The sequence below is a fragment of the Bufo gargarizans genome, chromosome 9 (genome assembly GCF_014858855.1).
Source record: "Bufo gargarizans isolate SCDJY-AF-19 chromosome 9, ASM1485885v1, whole genome shotgun sequence".
In the NCBI taxonomy this organism is placed as follows: Eukaryota; Metazoa; Chordata; class Amphibia; order Anura; family Bufonidae; genus Bufo; species Bufo gargarizans.
The window spans coordinates 196,332,065-196,345,192 of NC_058088.1; positions in this window are offsets into that span (position 1 = coordinate 196,332,065).

Consider the following 13,128-nt stretch of genomic DNA (forward strand, 5'->3'; position numbering starts at 1 on the left):
ATATTCTTGTACATAGAAGCAGTATTATAGTAGTTTATATTCTTGTACATAGGAGCAGTATTATAGTAGTTATATTCCTGTACATAGAGCAGTATTATAGTAGTTATATTCTTGTACATAGGAGCAGTATTATAGTAGTTATATTCCTGTACCTAGGAGAGCAGTATTATAGTAGTTATATTCATTGTACATAGGCGCAGTATATAGTAGTTATATTCTTGTACATAGAGGCAGTATTATAGTAGTTATATTCTGTACATAGGAGCAGTATTATAGTAGTATATTCTTGTACATAGGAGCAGTATTATAGTAGTTATATTCTTGTACATAGGAGGCCAGTATTATAGTAGTTATATTCTTGTACATAGGAGGCAGTATTATAGTAGTTATATTCTTGTACATAGGAGGCAGTATTATAGTAGTTATATTATTGTACATAGGAGCAGTATATAGTAGTTATATTCTTGTACATAGGAGCAGTATTATAGTAGTTATATTCTTGTATATAGGAGCAGTATTATAGTAGTTATATTCTTGTACATAGGAGGCAGTATTATAGTAGTTATATTCTTGTACATAGGAGCAGTATTATAGTAGTTATATTCTGTACATAGGAGCAGTATTATAGTAGTTATATTCTTGTACATAGGAGCAGTATTATAGTAGTTATATTCTTGTACATAGGAGCGTATTATAGTAGTTATATTCTCTTGTACATAGGAGCAGTATTATAGTATTATATTCTTGTACATAGGAGCAGTATTATAGTAGTATTATTCTTATACATAGGAGCATATTATAGTAGTTATATTCTTGTAATAGGAGCAGTATTATAGTAGTTATATTCTTGTACATAGGAGCAGTATTATAGTAGTTTATATTCTTGTACATAGGAGCAGTATTATAGTAGTTATATTACTTGACATAGGAGGCAGTATTATAGTATTATATTCTTGTACATAGGAGCAGAATTATAGTATTTATATTACATAGGAGCAGTATTATAGTAGATATCTCTTGTACATAGGAGCAGTATTATAGTAGTTCTATTCTTGTACATAGGAGCAGTATTATAGTAGTTATATTCTTGTACATAGGAGCAGTATTATAGTAGTTATATTCTTGTACATAGGAGGCAGTATTATAGTAGTTATATTCTTGTACATAGGAGCAGTATTATAGTAGTTATATTCTTGTACATAGGAGCAGTATTATAGTAGTTATATTCTTGTACATAGGAGGCAGTATTATAGTAGTTATATTCTTGTACATAGGATGCAGTATTATAGTAGTTATATTCTTGTACATAGGAGCAGTATTATAGTAGTTATATTCTTGTACATAGGAGCAGTATTATAGTAGTTATATTCTTGTACATAGGAGGCAGTATTATAGTAGTTATATCTTGTACATAGGAGCAGTATTATAGTAGTTATATTCTTGTACATAGGAGCAGTATTATAGTAGTTATATTCTTGTACATAGGAGCAGTATTATAGTAGTTATATTCTTGTACATAGGAGGCAGTATTATAGTAGTTATATTCTTGTACATAGAGGCAGTATTATAGTAGTTATATTCTTGTACATAGGAGCAGTATTATAGTAGTTATATTCTTGTACATAGGAGCAGTATTATAGTAGTTATATTCTTGTACATAGGAGGCAGTATTATAGTAGTTATATTCTTGTACATAGGAGCAGTATTAGTAGTATTTCTTGACATAGGAGCAGTATTATAGTAGTTATATTCTTGTACATAGGAGCAGTATTATAGTAGTTATATTCTTGTACATAGGAGCAGTATTATAGTAGTTATATTCTTGTACATAGGAGCAGTATTATAGTAGTAGTTATATTCTTGTACATAGGAGCAGTATTATAGTAGTTATATTCTTGTACATAGGAGCAGTATTATAGTAGTTATATTCTTGTACATAGGAGCAGTATTATAGTAGTTATTCTTGTACATAGGAGGCAGTATTATAGTAGTTATATTCTTGTACATAGGGCAGTATTATAGTAGTTATATTCTTGTACATAGGAGGCAGTATTATAGTATATTCTTGTACATAGGAGCAGTATTATAGTAGTTATATTCTTGTACATAGGAGCAGTATTATAGTATATTGTACATAGGAGGCAGTATTATAGTAGTTATATTCTTGTACATAGGGCAGTATTATAGTAGTTATATTCTTGTACATAGGAGCAGTATTATAGTAGTTATATTCTTGTACATAGGAGCAGTATTATAGTAGTTATATTCTGTACATAGGAGGCAGTATTATAGTAGTTATATTCTTGTACATAGGAGGCAGTATTATAGTAGTTATTTCTGTACATAGGAGGTATTTAGTAGTTATATTCTTGTACATAGGAGCAGTATTATAGTAGTTATATTCTTGTACATAGGAGCAGTATTATAGTAGTTATATTCTTGTACATAGGAGCAGTATTATAGTAGTTATATTCTTGTACATAGGAGCAGTATTATAGTAGTTATATTCTTGTACATAGGAGCAGTATTATAGTAGTTATATTCTTGTACATAGGAGCAGTATTATAGTAGTTATATTCTTGTACATAGGAGCAGTATTATAGTAGTTATATTCTTGTACATAGGAGCAGTATTATAGTAGTTATATTCTTGTACATAGGAGCAGTATTAGTAGTTATATTCTTGTACATAGGAGCAGTATTATAGTAGTTATATTCTTGTACATAGGAGCAGTATTATAGTAGTTATATTCTTGTACATAGGAGCAGTATTATAGTTATATTCTTGTACATAGGAGCAGTATTATAGTAGTTATATTCTTGTACATAGGAGCAGTATTATAGTAGTTATATTCTTGTACATAGGAGCAGTATTATAGTAGTTATATTCTTGTACATAGGAGCAGTATTATAGTAGTTATATTCTGTACATAGGAGCAGTATTATAGTAGTTATATTCTTGTACATAGGAGCAGTATTATAGTTATATTCTTGTACATAGGAGCAGTATTATAGTAGTTATATTTCTTGTACAGGAGCAGTATTATAGTAGTTATATTCTTGTACATAGGAGCAGTATTATAGTAGTTATATTCTTGTACATAGGAGCAGTATTATAGTAGTTATATTCTTGTACATAGGAGTATTATAGTAGTTATATTCTTGTACATAGGAGCAGTATTATAGTAGTTATATTCTTTACATAGGAGGCAGTATTATAATAGTTAGATTCTTGTACCTACGAGGCAGTATAGTAGTTATATTCTGTACATACGAAGGCCCAGATTATAGTAGTAATTCTTGTACATAGGAGGCAGTATTATAGTAGTTATATTCTTGTACATAGGAGGCAGTATTATAGTAGTTATATTCTTGTACATAGGAGGGCAGATTATAGTAGTTATATTCTTGTACATAGGAGGCAGTATTATAGTAGTTATATTCTTGTACATAGGAGCAGTATTATAGTAGTTATATTCTTGTACATAGGAGGCAGTATTATAATAGCTATATTCTGGTACATACGAGGCAGTATTATAGTAGTTATATTCTTGTACATAGGAGCAGTATTATAGTAGTTATATTCTTGTACATAGGAGGCAGTATTATAGTAGTTATATTCTGGTACATAGGAGGCAGTATTATAGTAGTTATATTCTTGTACATAGGAGGCAGTATTATAGTATATTCTGGTACATAGATAGTATTACAGCATTTATATTCTTGTACATAGGGGACAGTATTCTTTTCTAGTGCTGTAAAATGCTGTGTAACTCAGGAGTGATTATTACTGCACCACTGATGATAATTTCATTAAAGAACGGACTTTTCAATGATTTTCATTTCCTTTGCAGACATTTCTCTCCACCAGATATTTACTTCTTCGCTTCACATTACATTGCTGCCTTTATCACAATGCCCCTCCTGGGCTCAGACCAGGCTATTGTGTGTATATTGTAGTTGAGCTAGCAGTTCCTTCCTATGATAATTCCTCTCCTGACCCCAGCAGAAGATCCACATGGACTCCTTATAGCTCTGCCGTTCTTTAAATCTACAGGACTAATGTCTCCCTGTCCCCTTGCCGTGTACTGCGTGACATTACAGAGATGTGAATGCATTAGCCAGTCCCTGGGTTGTTGTTGTGGCTGCCACACATATATGATGCATTTGGGTATTAATCGGTGTGGAGCGCTCATTTATTTCTCTTTTCTTCAAGGTTACAGGGCAGAGTCAATCTGCAGTTCAGCATTTGGGAAGAGTCACACGAGAGCTTTTCACTCTGCACAAAACAATGACTATTAAAAATATCTGCAATAATTCAGGTCATTTTTGGTAGGGGCAGTAAAACCCGAGAAGACGGACACAATAACTGTATTAGCGCCTGATCAGCCAGAAATATTCACGTTTTACTTTTAGGCTTTAAACGAATAGTCACAATAAATCCTGTGGATCCAGAGTTATCACAGCTTTCCAGCCTCTGGGTAGCAGATCGTGGCGGACTGGTCATAGACCCTACAGGGAAATGTCACTGCGGTCCGACTCCTAGAGGGGTCAACCGAGCTCTCCTCAAAGTAGTCGGTACATAACAATCTGACACTCTAAGGCTAGTCTCACACCACCGTTCCGAGAGCAGCATGCTGGAGATGTCTGGATCCGGCACTGCCCGATGCTACCCGACTCCCGCCGGACACATTCACTATAATGGGGGCCGCCGCAGATCTGGCCGACACCCGGAAAACATGCTGAGAAACAGTCAGTCAGACGAAAACTGCTGCACGCAGAGAGATTTGTCCGCTCGATTCTAGGCGTATTCGTCAGGTTATGGCCGGATCTCCACAGGTCCCCATTACAGTGAATGGGGCTAGACAGTGATGTGGTTCGCTTACGGCAATGCTGGAATGCAGAAAGATCAGCCTGTCGGATCTCACAGCGCTAGTGTGAAACATCAGCAGCTAGTTACGTTCTCTCCTGAAGTCAACTGCATCATCGTCCTCAGGATAGTGATACAACTGAATAAGCAGCAGGGCACAGGAGCCCAAAGGGCCCCGCCGTTCACCATCATGGGCCACTCAGTGAGGCAGTGTACAAATAGTGCACAGACGCCAGCATCTCAGGCCTGTGCTCAGCACCATAGACAGCAACGTGGAATTAACAACATTAAGCACGTTTACAGAACTGACGGGGTAAACTGTGCGGTGGCGTTGTGAGAGGAGTCTCATGTAGTACGCTGCCCGTCTCTGGAGTATGAATGACAGTTTCCTTTCCCGTACACATCACATCACTGGATTGTTTGCAGGATTGTTACTTTTTCTTAAATAATAAAGTCTGAAGATAGAGATTTATATAATTCTGTCCCATGTATCAGATTTTAAGCATATACTGTCACTAAATGCAAATCCGCGCAGACTTCGTATATATCCGTGACTGGCCACGTATCTGAGGGGACATAGACGCACACAGTTAAGTCCATCACCACGGGAGAACATGCTTCTGGTACTGTACGGATCACTAGTCGGGCTATGTATAATATGTCAGGAGTCAGTACGGAGATCTCATCCATCATCTGTTTATACCCAGGACTGAGACTATAAGAAGACATCCTCCACATCTAGAGGAAAGAAGGTTTCTACACCATCATAGAAGAGGGCCCTCTACTGCAAGAGCAGCAAGACTAGGGGCCCTCTACTGGAAGAAAAGCAAGACTAGGGGCCCTCTACTGCAAGAGAAGCAAGACTAGGGGCCCTCTACTGCAAGAGCAGCAAGACTAGGGGCCCTCTACTGCAAGAGCAGCAAGACTAGGGAATCTCTACTGCAAGAGCAGCAAGACTAGGGAATCTCTACTGCAAGAGCAGCGAGCTAGGGGCCCTCTACTGCAAGAGCAGCGAGACTAGGGGCCCTCTACTGCAAGAGCAGCGAGACTAGGGGCCCTCTACTGCAAGAGCAGCGAGACTAGGGGCCCTCTACTGCAAGAGCAGCGAGACTAGGGACCCTCTACTGCAAGAGCAGCGAGACTAGGGACCCTCTACTGCAAGAGCAGCGAGACTAGGGACCCTCTACTGCAAGAGCAGCGAGACTAGGGACCCTCTACTGCAAGAGCAGCGAGACTAGGGACTCTCTACTGCAAGAGCAGCGAGACTAGGGGCTCTCTACTGCAAGAGCAGCGAGACTAGGGGCCCTCTACTGCAAGAGCAGCGAGACTAGGGGCTCTCTACTGCAAGAGCAGCAAGACTAGGGGCTCTCTACTGCAAGAGCAGCAAGACTAGGGGCTCTCTCCTGTAAGAGCAGCAAGACTAGGGGCTCTCTCCTGTAAGAGCAGCAAGACTAGGGGCTCTCTCCTGTAAGAGCAGCAAGACTAGGGGCTCTCTCCTGTAAGAGCAGCAAGACTAGGGGCTCTCTCCTGTAAGAGCAGCAAGACTAGGGGCTCTCTCCTGTAAGAGCAGCAAGACTAGGGGCTCTCTCCTGTAAGAGCAGCAAGACTAGGGGCTCTCTCCTGTAAGAGCAGCAAGACTAGGGGCTCTCTCCTGTAAGAGCAGCAAGACTAGGGGCTCTCTCCTGTAAGAGCAGCAAGACTAGGGGCTCTCTCCTGTAAGAGCAGCAAGACTAGGGGCTCTCTCCTGTAAGAGCAGCAAGACTAGGGGCTCTCTCCTGTAAGAGCAGCAAGACTAGGGGCTCTCTCCTGTAAGAGCAGCAAGACTAGGGGCTCTCTACTGCAAGAGCAGCAAGACTAGGGGCTCTCTCCTGCAAGAGCAGCAAGACTAGGGGCCCTCTACTGCAAGAGCAGCAAGACTAGGGGCCCTCTACTGCAAGAGCAGCAAGACGAGGGGCCCTCTACTGCAAGAGCAGCAAGACTAGGGGCCCTCTACTGCAAGAGCAGCAAGACTAGGGGCTCTCTACTGCAAGAGCAGCAAGACTAGGGGCTCTCTACTGTAAGAGCAGCAAGACTAGGGGCTCTCTACTGTAAGAGCAGCAAGACTAGGGGCTCTCTACTGTAAGAGCAGCAAGACTAGGGGCTCTCTACTGCAAGAGCAGCAAGACTAGGGGCTCTCTACTGCAAGAGCAGCAAGACTAGGGGCTCTCTACTGCAAGAGCAGCAAGACTAGGGGCTCTCTACTGTAAAAGCAGCAAGACTAGGGGCTCTCTACTGTAAGAGCAGCAAGACTAGGGGCTCTCTACTGTAAAAGCAGACCACTTTCCCCAGGATCCTCGTTGCAGGATAACAGGCTGAATTGGAAGGACATAGGTCTTTTTTCAGTCTCCCCAATCTATATTATAATGTACTTCTGGCACAATGAACCAGGAAGCCCGGGATAAAAAGGGAAAATTCATCTCAGAAAATTTGATGCTACAGATCTGATCCTTTTTTTTTTACACCAAGTTGCAATAGATATGTGTAAACCCAGTCCTTTACATTAAAGCTGTCACTTACCTGTCTCTGCTAATTGTCAGCCCCTGGCATTGTCGTCTTCCTGGCAGTGAAGCAGAAGGACCACAGAAGAAAGGCCTAACTTACTTGAATAGTGTTTCTGGAAGGAATGGCTGCTTGGAATCACTGCATCCAGCTTTGATGTGCCATTGAATACAATGGTTATAATTCACGATGACAGATGCGCGTTAAATGAAATACTTGCTTTTCCACCAGGGACCGGTCGTTGTCTGCACTACAGATTACCTGGCTTATAATCTTTTGTCTTCATAAACTAAACCTCTCCACGAGCTGGAGATGACCTGCAGGGAGATGGAAAGGAATGGGATGTGGCAGCCAGGAGGAAAAACACACCATTAGTGGGTTCATCAAAATGAAAATTTAGTTTGGAAACAGATACACTTTGTGAATCAATATGCAATTAGTTCTGGCAGTACGCGGGGCGCTGCCGAGCGGCTCTGGGCTCATTCCGTTCCTGTGTTATTTCTTTCACATTCAGATAATGAATGAGTCTGACACATCGGGGCACAGAACGCTCTTCCCGGTGCTCGCTGTCTGCAGAGCGAGCATCACATAGACAAATATCGATAGCCATTAATATGCCGCCGGCGCTGCATGATGGTGATCTCAGCTCCATCACTGTTACTTCATACCTACTGCTCGCAATACCGCACACATATGCACAACTACAGTATAAACCCAGTAATATTCCATGATGGTAAAGACAGCGCTGTCTGGGACTGTATCACACATGATGGGCTTAGATACACCAGTTCACGAGACCGTACCACGCATGACCAGCTTACAAACAATGAATGAGCAGCCGAGAATCACCTGTGGTCGGCGTGGATTTACCAGCTAAATAGACGTAAGGCCCTATTACACCTGAAGATAACTGTTCAGATTGTCGCTAACAAGCATTCGTATCAACGTTTGTTAGTGATGATCTGGCAGTGGAATACCGCCGGCGATTACCCACTCGGTCATCGTGTAATCAGAATCTTTTAAAAAGGTTTAAAAATACTCGTTTGTTAGAGGCAGATCGCTCCGTGTAATCACCATCAGCTGCCGGCAAATAGTGATTCAGTATGAGGACGAGCGATGACATTAGTGGCCTGTGGAGGAGATCACATACTGTGGAGATCACATACTGTGGAGCGATGACATACTGTGGAGGAGATCACTGCATGTAAATGTGTCTCCTCCACTGACGAGCAGGAGATTGTCAGAAAGGAACGCTTCTGTATGAGGACGAGCGATGACATTAGTGATCACTGCTTCCCATACTGTGGAGGAGATTGCTGCATTTAATAGCAGCCGTCTCCTCCACTAGCGAGCAGGCGATTGTCAGGAAGGAACACTTCCTTAGCGAGAATCCCCTGCTTCCTCTGCAGATGTAATAGGACCTTTAGATACACAGCTCAGCAGACAGTATCCCACATAAGATTAGATACACAGCTCAGCAGACAGTATCCCACATAAGATTAGATACACAGCTCAGCAGACAGTATCCCACATAAGATTAGATACACAGCTCAGAAGACAGTATCACACAGGATAGGATAAGATATACAGATAAGGCTACTTTCACACTAGCATTCGTCGGTCCGCTCGTGAGCTCCGTTTGAAGGGGCTCACGAGCGGACCCGAACGCTTCCGTCCAGCCCTGATGCAGTCTGAATGGATGCGGATCCGCTCAGACTGCATCAGTCTGGCAGCGTTCAGCCTCCGCTCCGCTCAGCAGGCGGACACCTGAACGCTGCTTGCAGCGTTCAGCTGTCCGCCTGGCCGTGCGGAGGCGTGCGGATCCGTCCAGACTTACAATGTAAGTCAATGGGGACGGATCCGTTTGAAGATGCCACAATATGGCTCAATCTTCAAGCGGATCCGTCCCCCATTGACTTTCAATGTAAAAGTCTGGACGGATCCGCTCAGGCTAATTTCACACTTAGCTTTTTTTGCCAATATAATGCAGACGGATCCGTTCTGAACGCTAGTGTGAAAGTAGCCTAAGTAGACAGTATCACACATACTATGATTCGATACAGTAGTTCAGTGGACAGGAGTAGATACACAGCTCAGCAGACAGTATCACACAGGATAGGATTAGATACACAGCTCAGCAGACAGTATCACACAGGATAGTATTAGATACACAGCTCAGCAGACAGTATCACACAGGATAGGATTAGATACACAGCTCAGCAGACAGTATCACACAGGATAGGATTAGATACACAGCTCAGCAGACAGTATCACACAGGATAGGATTAGATACACAGCTCAGCAGACAGTATCACACAGGATAGGATTAGATACACAGCTCAGCAGACAGTATCACACAGGATAGGATTAGATACACAGCTCTGCAGACAGTATCACACAGGATAGGATTAGATACACAGCTCAGCAGACAGTATCACACAGGATAGGATTAGATACACAGCTCAGCAGACAGTATCACACAGGATAAGATTAGATACACAGCTCAGCAGACAGTATCACACAGGTTAGGATTAGATACATAGCTCAGCAGACAGTATCACACAGGATGGGATTAGATACACAGATCAGCAGACAGTATCACACAGGATAGGATTAGATACACAGCTCAGCAGACAGTATCACACAGGTTAGGATTAGATACATAGCTCAGCAGGCTGTATCGCACATGATAGGATTAGATACACAGCTCAGCAGACAGTATCACACAGGATAGGATAAGATATACAGATAAGTAGACAGTATCACACAGGATAGGATTAGATACACAGATCAGCAGACTGTATCACACAGGATGGGATTAGATACACAGATCAGCAGACTGTATCACACAGGATAGGATTAGATACACAGCTCAGCAGACAGTATCACACAGGATAGGATTAGATACACAGCTCAGCAGACAGTATCACACAGGATGGGATTAGATACACAGCTCAGCAGGCAGTATCACACAGGATAGGATTAGATACACAGCTCAGCAGACAGTATCACACAGGATAGGATTAGATACACAGCTCAGCAGACAGTATCACACAGGATAGGATTAGATACACAGCTCAGCAGGCAGTATCACACAGGATAGGATGAGATACACAGCTCAGCAGACAGTATCACACAGGATAGGATTAGATACACAGCTCAGCAGAGTGTATCACACAGGATAGGATTAGATACACAGCTCAGCAGACAGTATCACACAGGAGAGGATTAGATACACAGCTCAGCAGACAGTATCACACAGGATAGGATTAGATACACAGCTCAGCAGACAGTACCACACAGGATAGGATTAGATACACAGCTCAGCAGGCAGTATCACACAGGATAGGATTAGATACACAGCTCAGCAGACTGTATCACACAGGATAGGATTAGATACACAGCTCAGCAGACAGTATCATACAGGATAGGATTAGATACACAGCTCAGCAGACAGTATCACACAGGATAGGATTAGATACACAGCTCAGCAGACAGTATCACACAGGATAGGATTAGATACACAGCTCAGCAGGCAGTATCACACAGGATAGGATTAGATACACAGCTCAGCAGACAGTATCACACAGGACAGGATTAGATACACAGCTCAGCAGACAGTATCACACAGGACAGGATTAGATGCACAGCTCAGCAGACGGTATCACACAGGATAGGATTAGATACACAGCTCAGCAGACAGTATCACACAGGATAGGATTAGATACACAGCTCAGCAGACAGTATCACACAGGATAGGATTAGATACACAGCTCAGCAGACAGTATCACACAGGATAGGATAAGATATACAGATAAGTAGACAGTATCACACAGTATAGGATTAGATACACAGCTCAGCAGACAGTATCACACAGGATAGGATTAGATACACAGCTCAGCAGACAGTATCACACAGGATAGGATAAGATATACAGATAAGTAGACAGTATCACACATGATTAGATACACCAGTTCAGTAGAATCAGTATCACACATACTATGATTAGATACAGCAGCCTAGCAGATGGTATCACACATGACAGGATTAGATATACAGCTCAGCAGATTGTACCGCTGTCTGATGCCACCTACATTGCTGCCCTGTCAGTCGATACTCCCTTTTTTTAAAGCAATAATTTGCAAGGATTTCCAGAGGTTCTCCAGATTTCTATTCAGTGTTAACTGCTTAATTACCCTCATTCCCGAATTATACTGCCCTCGAAAACTTTACTGTACTGCATACACATCTTTATATAGGGAGGTGCAGGTGTCAGTGATCGCACCCTTATAATAGTCATAAGGGTCCAGAATGACTTAGCAGTTAATGCCTCTTATCTCTGGAAGTCAAGGTTGATGAAGGGGTTAACATCCATGGTAGGTAATAACTAATATTCAATATGGTAGACAAATGAAAGCCGGTGGTCTAGGGCAGGAAAGTGCAGCGATAATTACATTATATTTAATACAAGTCGGTCCAAAATTCCAGGGCCTCCATTCACACAATTATCCATCTGAATGATGAAAGTCTCTCTGTATTCGGCTGCCACTAGAGGGCGCTCACGGCACAGGATTTAGACAGCTCCCGTCAGATCCATTCACACAGCGGTTAAAAGGCGGAACTGTGCCATGAAGAGATGTGTCCCGTCTTAGTGCAGCGTGGTACAGCCACCTCTTGAAGCTGAAGCGGCAGTCTGCTCAACAGATTAGCTCCACTCAGAAACCTGCCATGTGAATGGGCTCTAACATCAGTATGCAGTGAGCGCTCCCTAGTGGTGACGGGAGACTCTGGCTTCAGAATATTGATGGCATTTCCTCAGGTTAGGTCATCAGCACCAGGTCTGACTCTCAGCACCCTCACCGATCAGCTGTTTGAAGGGCCCATGACGCTCCTACAAGTGCTGTGGACTTTTCGTTAATTATCTGAAAGCCATCTGCACAGAAGTGGCTGCGCAGGCTAACCACAGCCTCACCACCACTACTGCAGCATATGGCCGGTGTGCAGGTGAACACAGAAGCGGCTGTGCAGGTTAACCACAGCCTCACCACCACTACTGCAGCATATGGCCGGTGTGCAGGTGAACACAGAAGCGGCTGTGCAGGTTAACCACAGCCTCACCACCACTACTGCAGCATATGGCCGGTGTGCAGGTGAACACAGAAGCGGCTGCGCAGGCTAACCACAGCCTCACCACCACTACTGCAGCATATGGCCGGTGTGCAGGTGAACACAGAAGCGGCTGCGCAGGCTAACCACAGCCTCACCACCACTACTGCAGCATATGGCCGGTGTGCAGGTGAACACAGAAGCGGCTGCGCAGGCTAACCACAGCCTCACCACCACTACTGCAGCATATGGCCGGTGTGCAGGTGAACACAGAAGCGGCTGTGCAGGTTAACCACAGCCTCATCCCCACCACTACTGCAGCATATGGCCTGTGTGCAGGTGAACACAGAAGCGGCTGCGCAGGGTAACCACAGCCTCACCACCACCTGTCACCGCCAGTTCTGCGAGAAGATCTGGCAGACGTTCTTCTCTACCTCTTATATAATGTTCTTTGTTTTGGTTTCACTTTCTCATCTCCTTTCCTTCTGCCAGGTGTCACTTATTTCGACTAATTGTCTTCCTTTATAAGACCTCCCATACTGCCTCACTTTGCGGTTTATACTACTTCCTGGATGAGGTGTTCAATGCTGGAGGCTGCTTCTGCTGTTTGTTCAG